Source organism: Periplaneta americana, chromosome 12 (genome assembly GCF_040183065.1).
Source record: "Periplaneta americana isolate PAMFEO1 chromosome 12, P.americana_PAMFEO1_priV1, whole genome shotgun sequence".
In the NCBI taxonomy this organism is placed as follows: Eukaryota; Metazoa; Arthropoda; class Insecta; order Blattodea; family Blattidae; genus Periplaneta; species Periplaneta americana.
Window position 1 is genome coordinate 97,084,705 of NC_091128.1, and position 14,961 is coordinate 97,099,665.

Sequence of the window (14,961 nt, forward strand, 5' to 3'; positions counted from 1 at the left end):
TATGTAGATATATAGTTTTTTTCTATAGTATTGTTTACATACTAAATTATTTTTAAAACACTTATTAATAATATTTAAAAAAAATAACTCTATCTACATTCTACATTAAAAATCCTTGAATATTTTCTTCACATGAGAGAACGATATAAGCATGTAAAGCTCATTTAAAATATCTTATACAATTTTTTAATTATTAAGTAAACGCTGCCCGGTTGAACAAAATACTTTACAAATTCCATAATAAAAAAAAAATACTGTTAGGTTTTCAAAAACATTAAAATTGCTGAGTGATGTAAATATAGTGTATATTAAGCACGTCAATTTTCATTTCCAAAGGACTTATAGATTCTAAGGATAAAACTGTTGGAATATGATATGACATTTGCGTATAATCTTTTGAACTGTTGAACGAGTAATCTGCAATTCCCTACTAGCCTGCCTAATTGATTTATGTGGACTTCTAGCAAATGATTCACATACATGATCCATACTCATTTGGGCCACTTTCTTTTTACAATGTTTCCCTCTCTTTGAAATCAAGCTTCCATTATCTCGTAGAGTTCTATCCCACTCGTAAATGGATTTGCGTATAGGAGGATCCACATTCCATTTCTTCCGTATGCGCCGCTGAACACGCGTAACTGAATTCAATTCTGCAAACCAGAGCACGCACTGAACTTTTTGCTGTACCCTCCACATCTCTATTGACAAGGAACTAGACTGATAAATTCAAATATTCATTCATGCAACAATAAACTTGAAACGAAACATTTCACACAAAAATGGCCACGTAACAATAAGCTTAAAACAAAACATTGCATACAACAATCGCCATGGAAAAGGTATGAAACGAAATCTTGGAGAGTTTTTCTATTGATTGAACTTTATTTTAAGAAATTATAATATACGGTTATGAAATTATAAGCTATTATTTCTGTATACTCTTAGTGTGGACACGGTGTACTTCTATCCAGAATGAACTGTTACGAAATTTATGTTCTGTCTGTGTTGTCTTGCTCGGAAATATGGCGCTGTGTCAAACATACTGAATGTCACGAGAGTTTCTCTCATAGTGTGTTCGTTTAATGTCAGCAATCTTGGCTCCTCAAAAGGCAGTAAACGTCATGTACGAGATAAGTCTGGTTGTTTCTAATTACCTTTCATAAAAAGAAACTGATCATAGATCTTCTTTGCCATTGTGAGTACCAATGTTATCTGAAATCAGTTCAACTGTCATTCGAAATTAAGTTCAACGTCTTCTCGAGTTCACGCAGCTCGAATGAGTATTCTTCGTGTGCAACTTCCGTAAGATAACAGAGAAGTTGTTTTTACATATACAAATAGGTAAGTGAATGTTTATATTCTTCTGCTGTGAAAAAAGTGGTTGCGTTCCTAACTACAGAATCAGCTCTTTCGGACACCGTGCATATTTAGATAAAAGATAAATGTATGTCTTGTATTATTAATGATTATAATTTCTATTTTTTATTGAGCACGTATATATCATATATTTTTATTGGTTTATTTTACGACGCTTTATCAAATGCGATGGTTATCTAGCGTTCAAGTAAAATAAAGATGATAATACCAGCGAAATGAATCCAAGGTTCAGCGCCAAAAATTACCCAAATCACCAAATTTTTCTCTTACTGGGTTGACGGAAAATCCCGGAAGAAATCTCAACCAGGTAACTTGTCTCAGCCAGGATTTGAATCCGGGCCCGCATTTTCGCCGTCTGACATGCCACTACTCCACGCGGTGGATTATGTCATATATCTACACAAGTATATACAATGGAATTAGACTACTGTATTTCATGTGAGTTGCGTTGCTAAGCAGATGATGTCAGAATATTGTGACATAACTCATTGCCGTTGTTAAGCAACTGACGTCAGATTTTGTAATTTTCGTAACATTTTATTCATTTCATTCTCGTCCATACACGTTTCACGTTGAAAATAAGTCATATAACATAAGAACATAATGTATAATATAATATAATATAATATAATTATGTGAATTCCACCACTAAAAAAATCTATCGACAAAAAAGTGTGGAAAGAAATGCGGATAATGAAAGAAAGATATAAAACAAAGAAGCAAAGAAATGGAACAAAGTCTTTTAAAGTGTACGAAATGAAATAAATGATAAGGAATAAATTATGACATCAGAGAAAAAATTGGCGTGGATTGGAAAGAGGGAAGGCTGTTCAATAACCTTTATATGAAATAACGAGTCAACAGCAGGATAGAAGAAGAAAAGTCAGAAGGAAGCGAAATAGGGAGAGGAGGACGTCAAGGATATCCTTTAACACCTAGATCCTGTTCAACATCTACTTGGAGGATTTAGTGAAGTGCTCTTTTCAGAACATGGGAGGAGTGATAGTAGGAGGAAGAAAAATAAAGTATATAAGATTTGCTGATGATATGGCGTTGCTAGCAGAAGAGGATATGTTACTCAGAGATATGCTACTGAAGCTAAATGACAGCTGTGAGCAGTATGGGATGAATATTAATGCCAACAAGACGAAGACCATGGACATAGGAAGAAAAGTAAAGAAGGTAAACTTGCGAATTCTAACTGAGGCAGTAGAGCAAGTGGACAGCTTCAAATACTTGGGGTGTACTATTAGCAGGAGCATTAGCTGCTGCATAGACAAGTAGCGGATGTAATCCGTTCGATTCCAAATCCTGTCAGACATCATACAGGCCTTTCTAGCTCCGAGTGGAGAGATGCGCTGAAGTTGACCGGTAATGTTGCTCCTGTACGCGCTGTTCCAGGCAGAGCTCAAGACAATAACCACCGTAGGCGATGTCACAGTGAGATTGAAACTTCGGCTCATGTCTTGAGTTCATGCCCATTTGGCGAAACTCTTCGTAACAGCAAACATCACAAGATCAGGACTGTAATCGCAACATGCCTTAAGTCCAATGGCTACACAACCTATGAAGAAGTCCATGGAATAGCGGATACCGGAAGTCACAGGCGTATTGATATTATAACATTTAAACCTGGAGAGACAAAAGGTTATATTCTGTATCCGACCATCAGATTCGAGTCGAGACGCATCAGAATCAACCTGAGGAGGTTAATCTAGAGAAAAGGACAATTTATGAACCAACTATCTCTTATTATAAAACTTCATATAAACTCAGGGATATAGAAGTCATCGGATTAATGGTGGGCGCTAGAGGGACCATTACAAAACAATTCGTGTCATTCTGTCATAAATTTTGAGTCCCAACAACATCAATTAAGGAAATTTCTATGATAGCCTTGATGGGTTCTCTGCAGATTTTACGGAGACACTTGTATTTCAATTCAAATTGAATTTTCTCATTCAATTTTTATCTGTATTTTCTATTTTACTGCAAATTTTCATTATGTGAAATATTATCTACTGTAAAGTTTAGTTTATTGTAAACTAATTTCTTGTAAGACATTTTTAATGTCATCTTAAATGTTACGGTTTAACATTCTTTGTCTTTGGCAACCTCACCAAGTTGAGGAAGATTGAATAAATAAAATAAATGGGCTTTCGTAATGGCATTAATTTATAAGTATTTTATAGAAACATCTGTTTTCTAGAACGTATTCTTCACTTGCTGCTTTATAATTCTTACTTTCAATATTTCTAATCATATTGCAATAATTCTCACGAGAATTGAAGGAAAGTATTTTGCAATTCGTGTTTAATGTTATATTGATAAACATAAACAATTCTTGTTTTCCGTCTATAACTTATCTATTTGTTAAAATGTCAATAAAATGAATACATATATTGATATTAACAAACATTTAGGCTAAATCAATAACATTTTCTCTGGAATGATTACTATACAAACTTATCTGTACAGTTGGCCTTGATATCTCGCAACATTACTGCACGGTTGTTAGTTACTTACCTGTATTCTAATGTCGTTCCGAATAAACACCATCTTAATGTCTTCATTTTATTGATATTTTAACAAATATATAAGTTTTAGACTGAAAACAAGAATTGTATATATTTATGAAGGAAAGTAGTATAAAGTACAACATTTAAACTACCTTTTATCGGACTAAACAGTCATAGACTTCAATATAATCTCACAACTTCCATGTGTTAACATTTTCAGTAGGCCTATTTGAAAGACAGAAATTATTATGAATATAGTCCGGTACAAAGTTTTGGTGTAGATAGTACGTTATTATTCTAAGGCCACAATGTGATAGGGACAGTAACCAGGTCTCCAGGGATGTAGAGATCCAGCTCGGTCCATCTCTTTTACTTTCTAATACGCCGACGTGAGAGAAAGGTAAAACTGAAAGATTATGATGTAACGTATACTCTACCTATCCGTTTCAACCACATTAACTCAGGGCTCGTACTTATTAATTCAAATTCTCACACCTTCGTCTTCTCAGCAAGGGATTTTAATTGTCTCGCGTGGCCAAGAGATCAAGTTTGAAATGATATCGCACAGCCAAAAGCACAATCGAATTACATAATATGTGTTAAAGAAGTATGAGACCTGCATAAATTATTACAACAAAGCACATTTTTACATTCTGCTACAGAAATGAAGTATTCTTATACTATAGTCCCGTCGCTCTAATTTCCGGCAGCCAATCGCGTTGCCGGTCGGGTACATTTAAACGTGTGCGTCTTGTGATTCACTGATGCATTTCCTAAGACTAGATAAATACTTAATATAATCGCCCGCCATTTTGGCTCTTTCGTTGGCGTTCGAAGAAAGCACACGAGGACGTTATTTTCCTCTCAATTATTTGCTGAATTACAGTGTGTTTGATTCATTATCATAGGAGCTACGACATGATAATGTTTAACGGTGCGGCAAATAGATTCCTCGTCTGGTAGTTCGGCAATGAAAGAACAAAAGTGGCGAACGATACTACCTACTTAGACTTTATAGAGCCTTCACTTCCTAAGACGTAAGCAAAGAGGAAGAGTCACGCCGGGAATAACAGCGTCGCGACTATACGTACAACATTTCACATTCTTAATATCAGTATATCGTGCCATGCTTTGCACTTAATTATTTCCCCTATTCACTATAATATACTACAGAATGATTCATTTATAATTTGACAGTGGTTATAATATTAATTACCGGCATTTATTTCACATACTACAGCATAAGCTCAGTCAATCTTTCAGGCAAACGGCAGAGCGTGAGTGTCCAGTAATTCTGACGCAATGGTTCGGTACAGTATTGAGCAGAGGATTTTGACATAAAACGTATATTTTCGACCTACAAAGAGAGAAACCAGCGTATAGGGAATTACAAGTATGGACACTTTGATGTAGCAGGACTGTTTTCAATGACCTTCAAATCAGCTTGAGCGTGAGATTCTGCTTTTTCCCTAGAGTTGGCTCTGACTTCACACCAACTAGCAATCGACACAGCGGAATATAACAGACATACAATTAGTACATCTAGGTACATTATGTACTCAAAATAAATTGGACCGAAGAAATAATAAATCCATCATTATCTGTAATGTCTAGACTCCAGAGCTTCTTTATAATGAGAGTTGAGACGTTGACGCCATCAACAATTAAAATGTGTAATGATTTGATTAGCGCTGAAAATGGGGAAAATCCTATGAGAAGTAAACCCATATGCCTATTACAGTGTATAAAAATATTAAACGAATTTGATACATAATTTTATAATGTATTACAGTATATTATTTTATAATATAATTTATTATTACATAAACATAAAAAAAATATTATTACAACTAGTTTATCACTGAGAAAAAAGGAAACGCTGTTAACTTGAATTTATTTGAAGCAGAGCCGTTACTGGATTATGCAGCAAGGAAGGAGGTGTTTGTATCCTGTGTCTCTACTCTTAAATTCAATTATTATCGAGAAACTCTTTGCGCGTGCTCGATTACACTAACCTCTAGCGCTTGAAAGTGGAACTAAACGCTGGCGAACAGAAAAACAAAGCATGAAAATTCGCTCAGTGTCCATTCTATATAATCCCTATTCGCTGGTGAAACATTGTAACGTGTTGACATTAAAGGTATACTCTGAAATCACTCTTGGTACCATGGAAACAAAAATGTACGGTATACTTAGTGCCTTCTCGTTTTATACTCGTTCCGTCTCGCTCTATTCTCTATATTTAACGTGTCTCGAGGTTTCCTACACGGTCCTACTCCAGCAAGCGTCGAGGACTTGGCTTTGGCGGTGCTACTTTTTTCCTTCGGCTCGACGACGATTGGGTGGGCAGGATACAGCGGTAGTAGCTGTCTATGCTGTTACGAGCACTCGTGCGCTACCCGCTTATTTGTCCAGCCATTTAAAGTTCTAATAGTTGACGGTCCCTTTTCTTTTTTTTTTTTCTGCAAAATTTACTTCTTAAGTTCCTTAAGTGGAGACAGTGTCATCGAAGTGAGACAAGTAGCCTTTAGGCTAATATAGAGGTTTAAATGAGTCCCAAGAACCTTTGCAAGAACGCGATAAACATCGTGTACATTTTAATTTGTACTTCCTCCTTTCCCCATTCATTCATGTATGCTTTCGGGGTTTTCCCTTCAAAATTCTATTAAGTCTCCTCAACGGATGTCCCGTCTCGCATCAATGTCTAATTATTCGAAAGGACAATAGGGTGTACTCATCCTGCCTGACGTATTTATTTAACCCTTAAATGCATCCTTGCCTAACCTCAAAATTATTGAGGCTTACCAAGGATAAAAACGTTCCACGCAATCTAAGGGATTTCTTAAATCACCTGTCACAGTTTTTAGTGGAAATATTTTCAGAATAAAAAATCTGTGAAACATGTTAAAACGTGCATTCGTGAGTTTCGTTACAAATATCTAGAATCTATTGTACCGATCAAGTCATCATGCATAAATAGAAAGTGCCGTAATGAGGATTCTGTGTTAGACGAAACAAAAAAAAGAAGGGGGAAAAATGCATGTATTGACAGAAGGAAAGTTAAACGATATTCAGGCAAGATTACAGTTGAGATCTAGAAAATCATTTGAGAGATGATCTTAGGATATTAGAATCTGAAACACAAGATGTTCTGCAGTACATCAGTACACAGGGAGTTCAGAGTGTGTTTCGAAACTTCTTGACTAGATGTGGAGCCTGCATTTAAGCAGAAGGCGATCATTTTTAACATTTTATATTATTCCGGCAAGTTTCAAAATTCTGTTACTTCTTCATTTTTATTAAAATAATATAAACTAAAAAAAAAACAACTGTGCATAGCTTGAGGGTAGATTGTAAAGTAAACGTTTTTACATGCTTTACAGAGTACTTATCTTCAAATGAGTTTCCATTAGGAAAATTCTCTGCCTAATGCTGTACCGAACCATTACATTAGAATGAAAGACAGGCCTATTATTGTACATATATGAGCCGTTAGCCACCGGTGTAGCTCAGGCGGTAGCGAGTTTGCCTGCTGGTCCGGAGTTGCGCTCGGAAGTGGGTTGGATTCTCGTTTGGGCTGATTACCTCGTTGGGTTTTTCGAGGTTTTCTCTAACCGTAAGGCAAATGTCAGCTAATCTATGGCGAATCTTCGGCCTCATCTTGTCAAAGATCATCTCGCTATCACCAATTCCATCGATGCTAATTAACTCAGTAGTTGATATAGCGTCGTTAAATAAACAACAAAAAAACAGTAGCAGTTTCACCGTAAAAGCGGCTCAGCTTGCTGTATCGATCTGTGCTGTATCGCTCTCAAATTATAAATGGATCTCTGTATATAATTCCCAGTCCCGAATTAAGAGAATACAAAACATTTTGACTATGAGAAAACATCAATGCCCTAAACGGGAACTGAACCTCTAAATTCAGAGTTCAACTACCTATATTCCATTTTCTTTAACAACGAATGGTTTACCTCCACCTATGAATAATTATCACTTAATAATACATAATATTTCATGTAATGAATTAACAAATAATTATTGTAATTGCCCACCTCTAACACCTTCCACACAAGTTAAATATTTAGGAATTATTATAGATCAGCATTTACGTTGGGATAAACAAATTTATTTTATGTGTACAAGTATAAGAAAGACTATTTATAAATTCATAATAATTCGAAATTTTATCACTAAGGGGGCATTGAGAATAATATTTTTAGCTTTAGTACAATCATTAATACAATATGGTATAATAAATTGGGGTCGAGTAGCATCATCTGTACTTAATCCATTAATTTTATTACCCAGAAGATTAATAAAAAATTGTGTAACCAAAAATATGGATTGCCCAACAAATTTAATTTATACAGATTTTAAAGTATTAACTATTGAAGAAATTTATAAATATAGTTTACTAACTTACTACCACAGAAATCAAATAAAACATAAATCTAATCGACATGAATATCATACCGTACTCGAAGACAAAAATCTGCTTTCCCATTAATTGAGCCTAAATGTCATACAAGTGCAGCTCTTAAACATGGTGCTAGTTTCGGCCCAAGACTTTATAATAAAATTACAAACCATTTTCCAAATTTGAAATATTTTAAAATTTAACCTTTTAAAAAATAAATTATAAAATTATTCATGATATATAATATTAACAAATGTGTGTATTTTTTCACCTTTTCATTTCTGTCGACTATATTCATGTTTTCATTGAATATCACTGGCTTCTGTCTGATTGTCAATTTACATATTAAATGTGTTTTTCTCTATTTTTCTCTTTCTTCTTTTCTTTTTCTCTTGTGTGTTATTTATCGGTTTGAATTAAGTCAATTACTGTATTTAGTAAACTGTCTTTGTAAATTTTATTTTATATTATTGGCTAAGACCACACCGTACACGAGCCTGGCTCTTACGGTAGTGGCTAGAGACATTTTTGTTTTATAATTTTAATTTGTACTCACTTCGCCTACTAGCTACTTAAATAAACTTTTACCTCAGTTGCGTACTTTATGACCAGCACAATATCATTAATTTTAATAATAATTATCACTGAATAATATTTAGGAAGTTATAATTATTTCGTCTCAGCAACTTACAGCGCTTCCAGCTAAAATGGAAATGAATTTGATATTAGATACTGAATTAATTAAGGCAACACGTGTGCAAACCAGTTTCGTCCGATTCTCATAAAATTGCAATAATCTTTTTCTACTGACGGTCACATGTTCATGCAGTAGGCCTACTGATACCTTGAAATACAGCTTACGGAAGTCTGTGTGATTGCAATAAACGGGAACAGATATGATTTTTTATGTTGTTAATCAGAAATACAATTATTTATGTCACTTACATCATAGGTAACTCTAATAAAACGCTGTGAAGTGTACGTGACATTGGCACTAATATATGGGACACGGTTTTTTTTTGTTTGTTTGCGAAAGGAAGTTGCTAGGAGTTACGTCTTCCTCGTTGGTTGACAGCTGACTCAAACTGCAGGCAGGACATGAATAACGAGACGCGACACGGCTCAACTGTTGGTTGCTATGGCAGCAGAAGCTGAACTAGTGACAGTCTGTATGTTACATGAGACTACGCAATGCAAATGTTTAGGCTAACACGTCTTCAGTTATTAGCTTGTAATTAGAAAATAATTAGCTTTCGTAAGCGGAGACGCGGGGCCCTAGTCAGAAGCTCATGAACGTCACAACGTTGGCTGTTAGGGTGGGGGGGGACTGTTTGGTTATAAGGGGTTGCAATAGAGGTCCTGTAACCAGAGTACGAAAGATTGTAGGCTAAATTAAAAGCAAAACAACAGATGTTGAGGAATTAATACGATAAACTGCAATTAATTAATAAAGGAATAAGGCAAGGTGTAGTTTGTCTCTGATTTTAGACCGATATAAAGATGTTCTTACGACAATATGAGACTTTATAAAATAACAAAATTTAACCAAATACGACAATTTTTTTAATCGAAAAATCGCACCATATGTAAATATCATTAAAGAAAACCGCATCACGATATTTATTTATTTATTTATTTATTTATTTATTTATTTATTTATTTATTTATTTATTTATTTATTTATTTATTTATTTATCTGTTTATTTATTTATTTAACTAGCTAGCTAGTGAGTACAAATTAAATTTATAAAACAAAAATGTTTCTAGCCACTACCGTAAGAGCCATGCTCGTGTACGGTGTGGTCTTAGTCAATAACATAACTTAAAATTTACAAGGACAGTTTACTAAATACAGTAAGTAACTTAATTCAAACCAATAAATACAACACAAGAGCAATAATAAAGAATAAAGAGAAAAAGAGAGAAAATACACATTTAATATTAATTGATAATCAGACAGAAGCCAGTGATATTCAATAAAAACATGAATATAGTCGACAGAAATAAAAGGTAAAAAAATACATTTGTTAATATTATATGCAAACATCTGATCTGTTATTTTTAAATGGTCTTGCGCGCTCTCGGGACATTCAGCTGTAGAAACATATTATTACTGCAGAAAAAATACACAGTTTTCAATCTTCAATGTACAGTGACTGTGGCATTATTAAATATATTCACTTGAAATTTGCATGATATATAATGTAACTTAATGAACAATTCCAAGTCTTCCAATTCTTAAATTTGATCCTCATGAATACTGTACGAGACAAAACTACAGTTTCTTTCTGAATATCTCTAAATGCCACACAACTGCTGGATTAAAACACAGCAGAAATTTTGGACCCAGAATATATAATGCGTTAATTAGAGCTTATCCTGAACTAAGTAGGTTACACTTAACACACACAGATTTAGGAAACAAGTTAGATTAATTATTTAATTGCTTTGTATTTCTTTTGAGATAATTGAGTTAAAAACTGATACTCTAATATGCATGCACTTTTGTATTTTATATTTGTATATATTATTACATGCTGTATGTATTTTACTATAGGCCTATATTAATGTTTTTGTGCTCAATGAACTCTCTTAATTTTGTGATATATTTTATATATCTAATATGAACTGCGCCCGAGTACGAGTTTCTGTTCTTTGGGGCTGCAATACCTAATGTAGCTCAAGTGTAATGTATTAAATAAATAAATTTGAAAGTATGGAAAGTTTTATGTCTTAATTTTTGTATGAAATGCAAATTTTTATATTTTTATAAGTTAAATATTAATGTGAAATTTAATAAGTTTTAAAAACTATCAATGAAGTGTTTTAAAAATTTTCTCACTTCAATTTGTTACGCGATTCATAAGCTCTCATTTGAGCACTAGAACATGCATTTGTGTCAAAGCATGATCAAGGTAATTCGTTTTGTATCAAAACCTTATTATTATTATTATTATTATTATTATTATTATTATTATTATTATTATTATTATTATTATTATTATTATTAGTTTACCTTTTTCTACGTTTATAATCCTTGATTAGCCCAAAAATAGCAAAGTAACATTTTAATATTAATTTCCAAGACCTCTAATCAACTCTAACAATTTAAATCATTTAGAGGCACAAACAAGTAGTTTCATTGATTTTGCCCCTTCATAGAAGATTATTGAAAAAGTTTTTTCCACGTATAAGACGAAAATCAGATAATCACATGGCAAATTCTCGGTCGAATTTCGCCAAACGCCATCTCACAACCATCAATTCCATCGACGCTAAATAATCTAGTTGTTGATACAGCGTCGTTAAATAAGACGAACAATGACGTCTTACTTTTTTTTCCAAAATTAAAGAAAAATATGGAGATGTTTTTTAAAACATGGAAGAAAAAAAAAGGAGATGTTTTTACAAATTGAAAGAAAAAATGGAGATTTGCGAAAATGATCTGCTACTGCTGCAGCTACTGCTACTACTATTATTGTACCATTGATAAAGCTACAGATAAAAATGATAACTGTAATGCATATTAAGATGAGACCGCAATATTCATCAAGGCAAAAAATTGGAATATTAATAGCTATTTCATTAATTTCAAGTATAAACATTTAAGGATGTGTTTAATATAAACCAGCATAGTCGTGACTATTTTAGTATTTATCGATAATTATTGAATTATTACAATCTCCTGAAAAGACGTAAGAATTTGTGAGCAATGGAAATATATGTCCCCGATTGTTATTAGCTGTTGGCAAGGAAGTTTCCCCATAATTTAATTTTGAAAATTGTATATTTAAATGAAGTTCAACTATTAGATCATATTTTTGTTATAAAGTCTGTTTATTCCATTGTTAATACATTTCGCTTCAGCAAATATAATTGATAAGATAGGTTATGTAATACAGCAATAACATCTAATTGAAATGACGAAGCTCTCAACACGACTGTAAGTAATTAATATTCATATTACATTAGCGCATTTTATGCTTTATTATTTTTTTATTTTATTAATGAGAAGTCCTAGTAAATACCACTGGAAGTTTTCAGTTTTCCTGGGTAAATTTACTCGTAACTAATGAAGATAAAAATTATGGTGACTAATCAACTTATAGGATGAATTTGCATTATTGGCCAATAATGTTTCAGAACCGCATTAAAATCAACCAATCACAGTTATGTTTCTTGATAAGACGCTTCGTAAGGAAGCGTTTTATCTGATACGACACCTCGTACAGTACTTCAATGTCATTCACAGAAAATCAAGAAATGCCAACAGAATTTAACTTTGAAAATAGCGTTGTCAATACCTGTAACTTCAAGTAATAAATAAATTCTGTAAAAAACCGCTCGTGCTTTTACTCTGTTAATGTAACATTTCAGCTTACCTTACTTTTGAGTTTAAGTATTGTTGTTTCGTATCTTCGTTCAATAGCAGTAGTATTAATATACCGTGATAGATAGCAATTTGTTTTTGAACTTCATTATAAGGAAACAAGAATGTCTTATTGGTGTGTTTCATACTAATTATTAACATTTACGAAAGTAATTCAGTTTTACAAATTACTTAATTTTATTCGTTGAATAATCTTATTAAATTGCACTCTGGTTTCATCTTGTTATCCGAAGGGCAAGTGAAATTATCAATAAAATGAAACATCACTCGTGCATACTACAGATAACATACTATATGTGTATAGGATAATAATTATAAAGTTGCTATTATTCCGACAACGACGAATATGACGACAAAGAATATGATAATAACGATTACAACGATGATGATAATAAAGATAACAATGATGATTAGAATGATTATCTGGTGAAGTCGAAGTTGCGCATTCTTCCGCTTCTGGAGTAAATACGTCTTGAATGAAGTTTCTAGACCTTTTTTATTTGTGATCTCACTTGGAGATGTGATTGATGTACTCCTACAAGACGAGTCTTAATTAGTGGTAGAAGTAGGTTAATGATCATCCCTTTTGAAAGTGCTCTTCACAGTATTAGATCCATGACATTTCTTTACCAACTAAAAAATAAATAAACTTTCAGAATATCCAAGGTCTAACATTTCCTTAATGAAGTCAAGTCAATAGCGACAGTGCAAAGGAAGAGAGAAAATTCTAAATATTTCAATGCTATTGTCTTTCCTTTCGGTTTAATCCGAGAGATTTTAAGACTCCATATTGCCTGAGTTTGCCCACAATTCTCCACTTTTCGCGAAACAATGTAGTAAACGAAATTACAGATCGTGGACAACTGTATGTATGTATGTATGTATGTATGTATGTATGTATGTATGTATGTATGTATGTATGTATGTATGTATGTATGTATGTATGAATGAATGAATGAATGAATGAATGAATGAATGTATGTATGTATGTATGTATGTATGTATGTATGTATGTATGTATATATGCATGTATGCATGTATGTATGTATGCATGTATGTATATATGTATGTACGGTATGTATGTATGTATGTATGTATGTATGTATGTATGTATGTATGTATGTATGTATGTATGTATGTATGTATGCATCCTCTTGTGTACTAACTATAGAGTAGCTATTAGAGTTGAACGAAACTAACTGCCGCTCTCGCTCGCTGTGTTCGTTGCATTTGTCTTTCGAGTCTCGTCTCGTCTCGTCTCGTCTCGTCATTCTCGTGCGCTTCGAGTCTCGCTCATCATTCTCGAAATAGCATTTGGTCGGCGTGGAAAGATTTCGTAACTTTGAATAACATACATCATTGAAATAAATAACATTATAAATGTTTAAATGAGACAAAAAGACAAAACAGAACAGTATCTTAGTTATAAAAATGTTCTGTTCTATTATATGATATTACCTATGGTTAAATAAATATAAAAAAAAAAGAATTCTCAAATAAATTTGCATTTTTAAGAAACATAAAACATAACGTTAATATCTTTTTACTTGAGATTGCACACTTGATCTCGAACATAGGAAAAGAAAATTTCTAGCCTTTTAATAAGGACCAAGTAATTAAATAAAGATTGGGGAACGGATTATTACACACTGAAAGGTAGAGATGATGTTTCAAATAAACTACTTGATTGTTTATACATATATAACAGTTGCCAAAGTATATAAAAGTTAAGTCAGGTATAAACAATGTGGCGATTCAAGGCTGCTTGACGTTCGGGACTTCGGGAGTGATCGATCAATCTCGACGTCTCGAAACATTCACAAGCAGTCTTTACGTCAACGACGCGACGTGTAGAACATTGTCGTGCGGGTTTTCGACTTTGCGGTTGCTGATAGTCTTACTTTCTCGATTGCTGTTCATCTCTAGTCGCTACGCAGCTCTGAAAAATTGCATGCTTATGAATCTATGTCACAATTCAAAACCACAAAAGTCACAGCATTACATTATCCACTCCTACTGGAGATTATTAAGATAGAATGTGAGGATCTTAATTTTTTTTCTCGATAAAGAAAAATGTTAGAGACCATCAGTTATTTCAGATTTCATTATTCCTTCCAAGGAATTAATTTTTCGTTTTATGAAACAGAAGCGGTTAAAATACTTTTCTAACAGAAATGTAGTTACGTCACTCGCCAGTAAAGTCACCTGCAAAGTCGTAGATCACATGTTTCTATGTTTCTAACATAATCTGC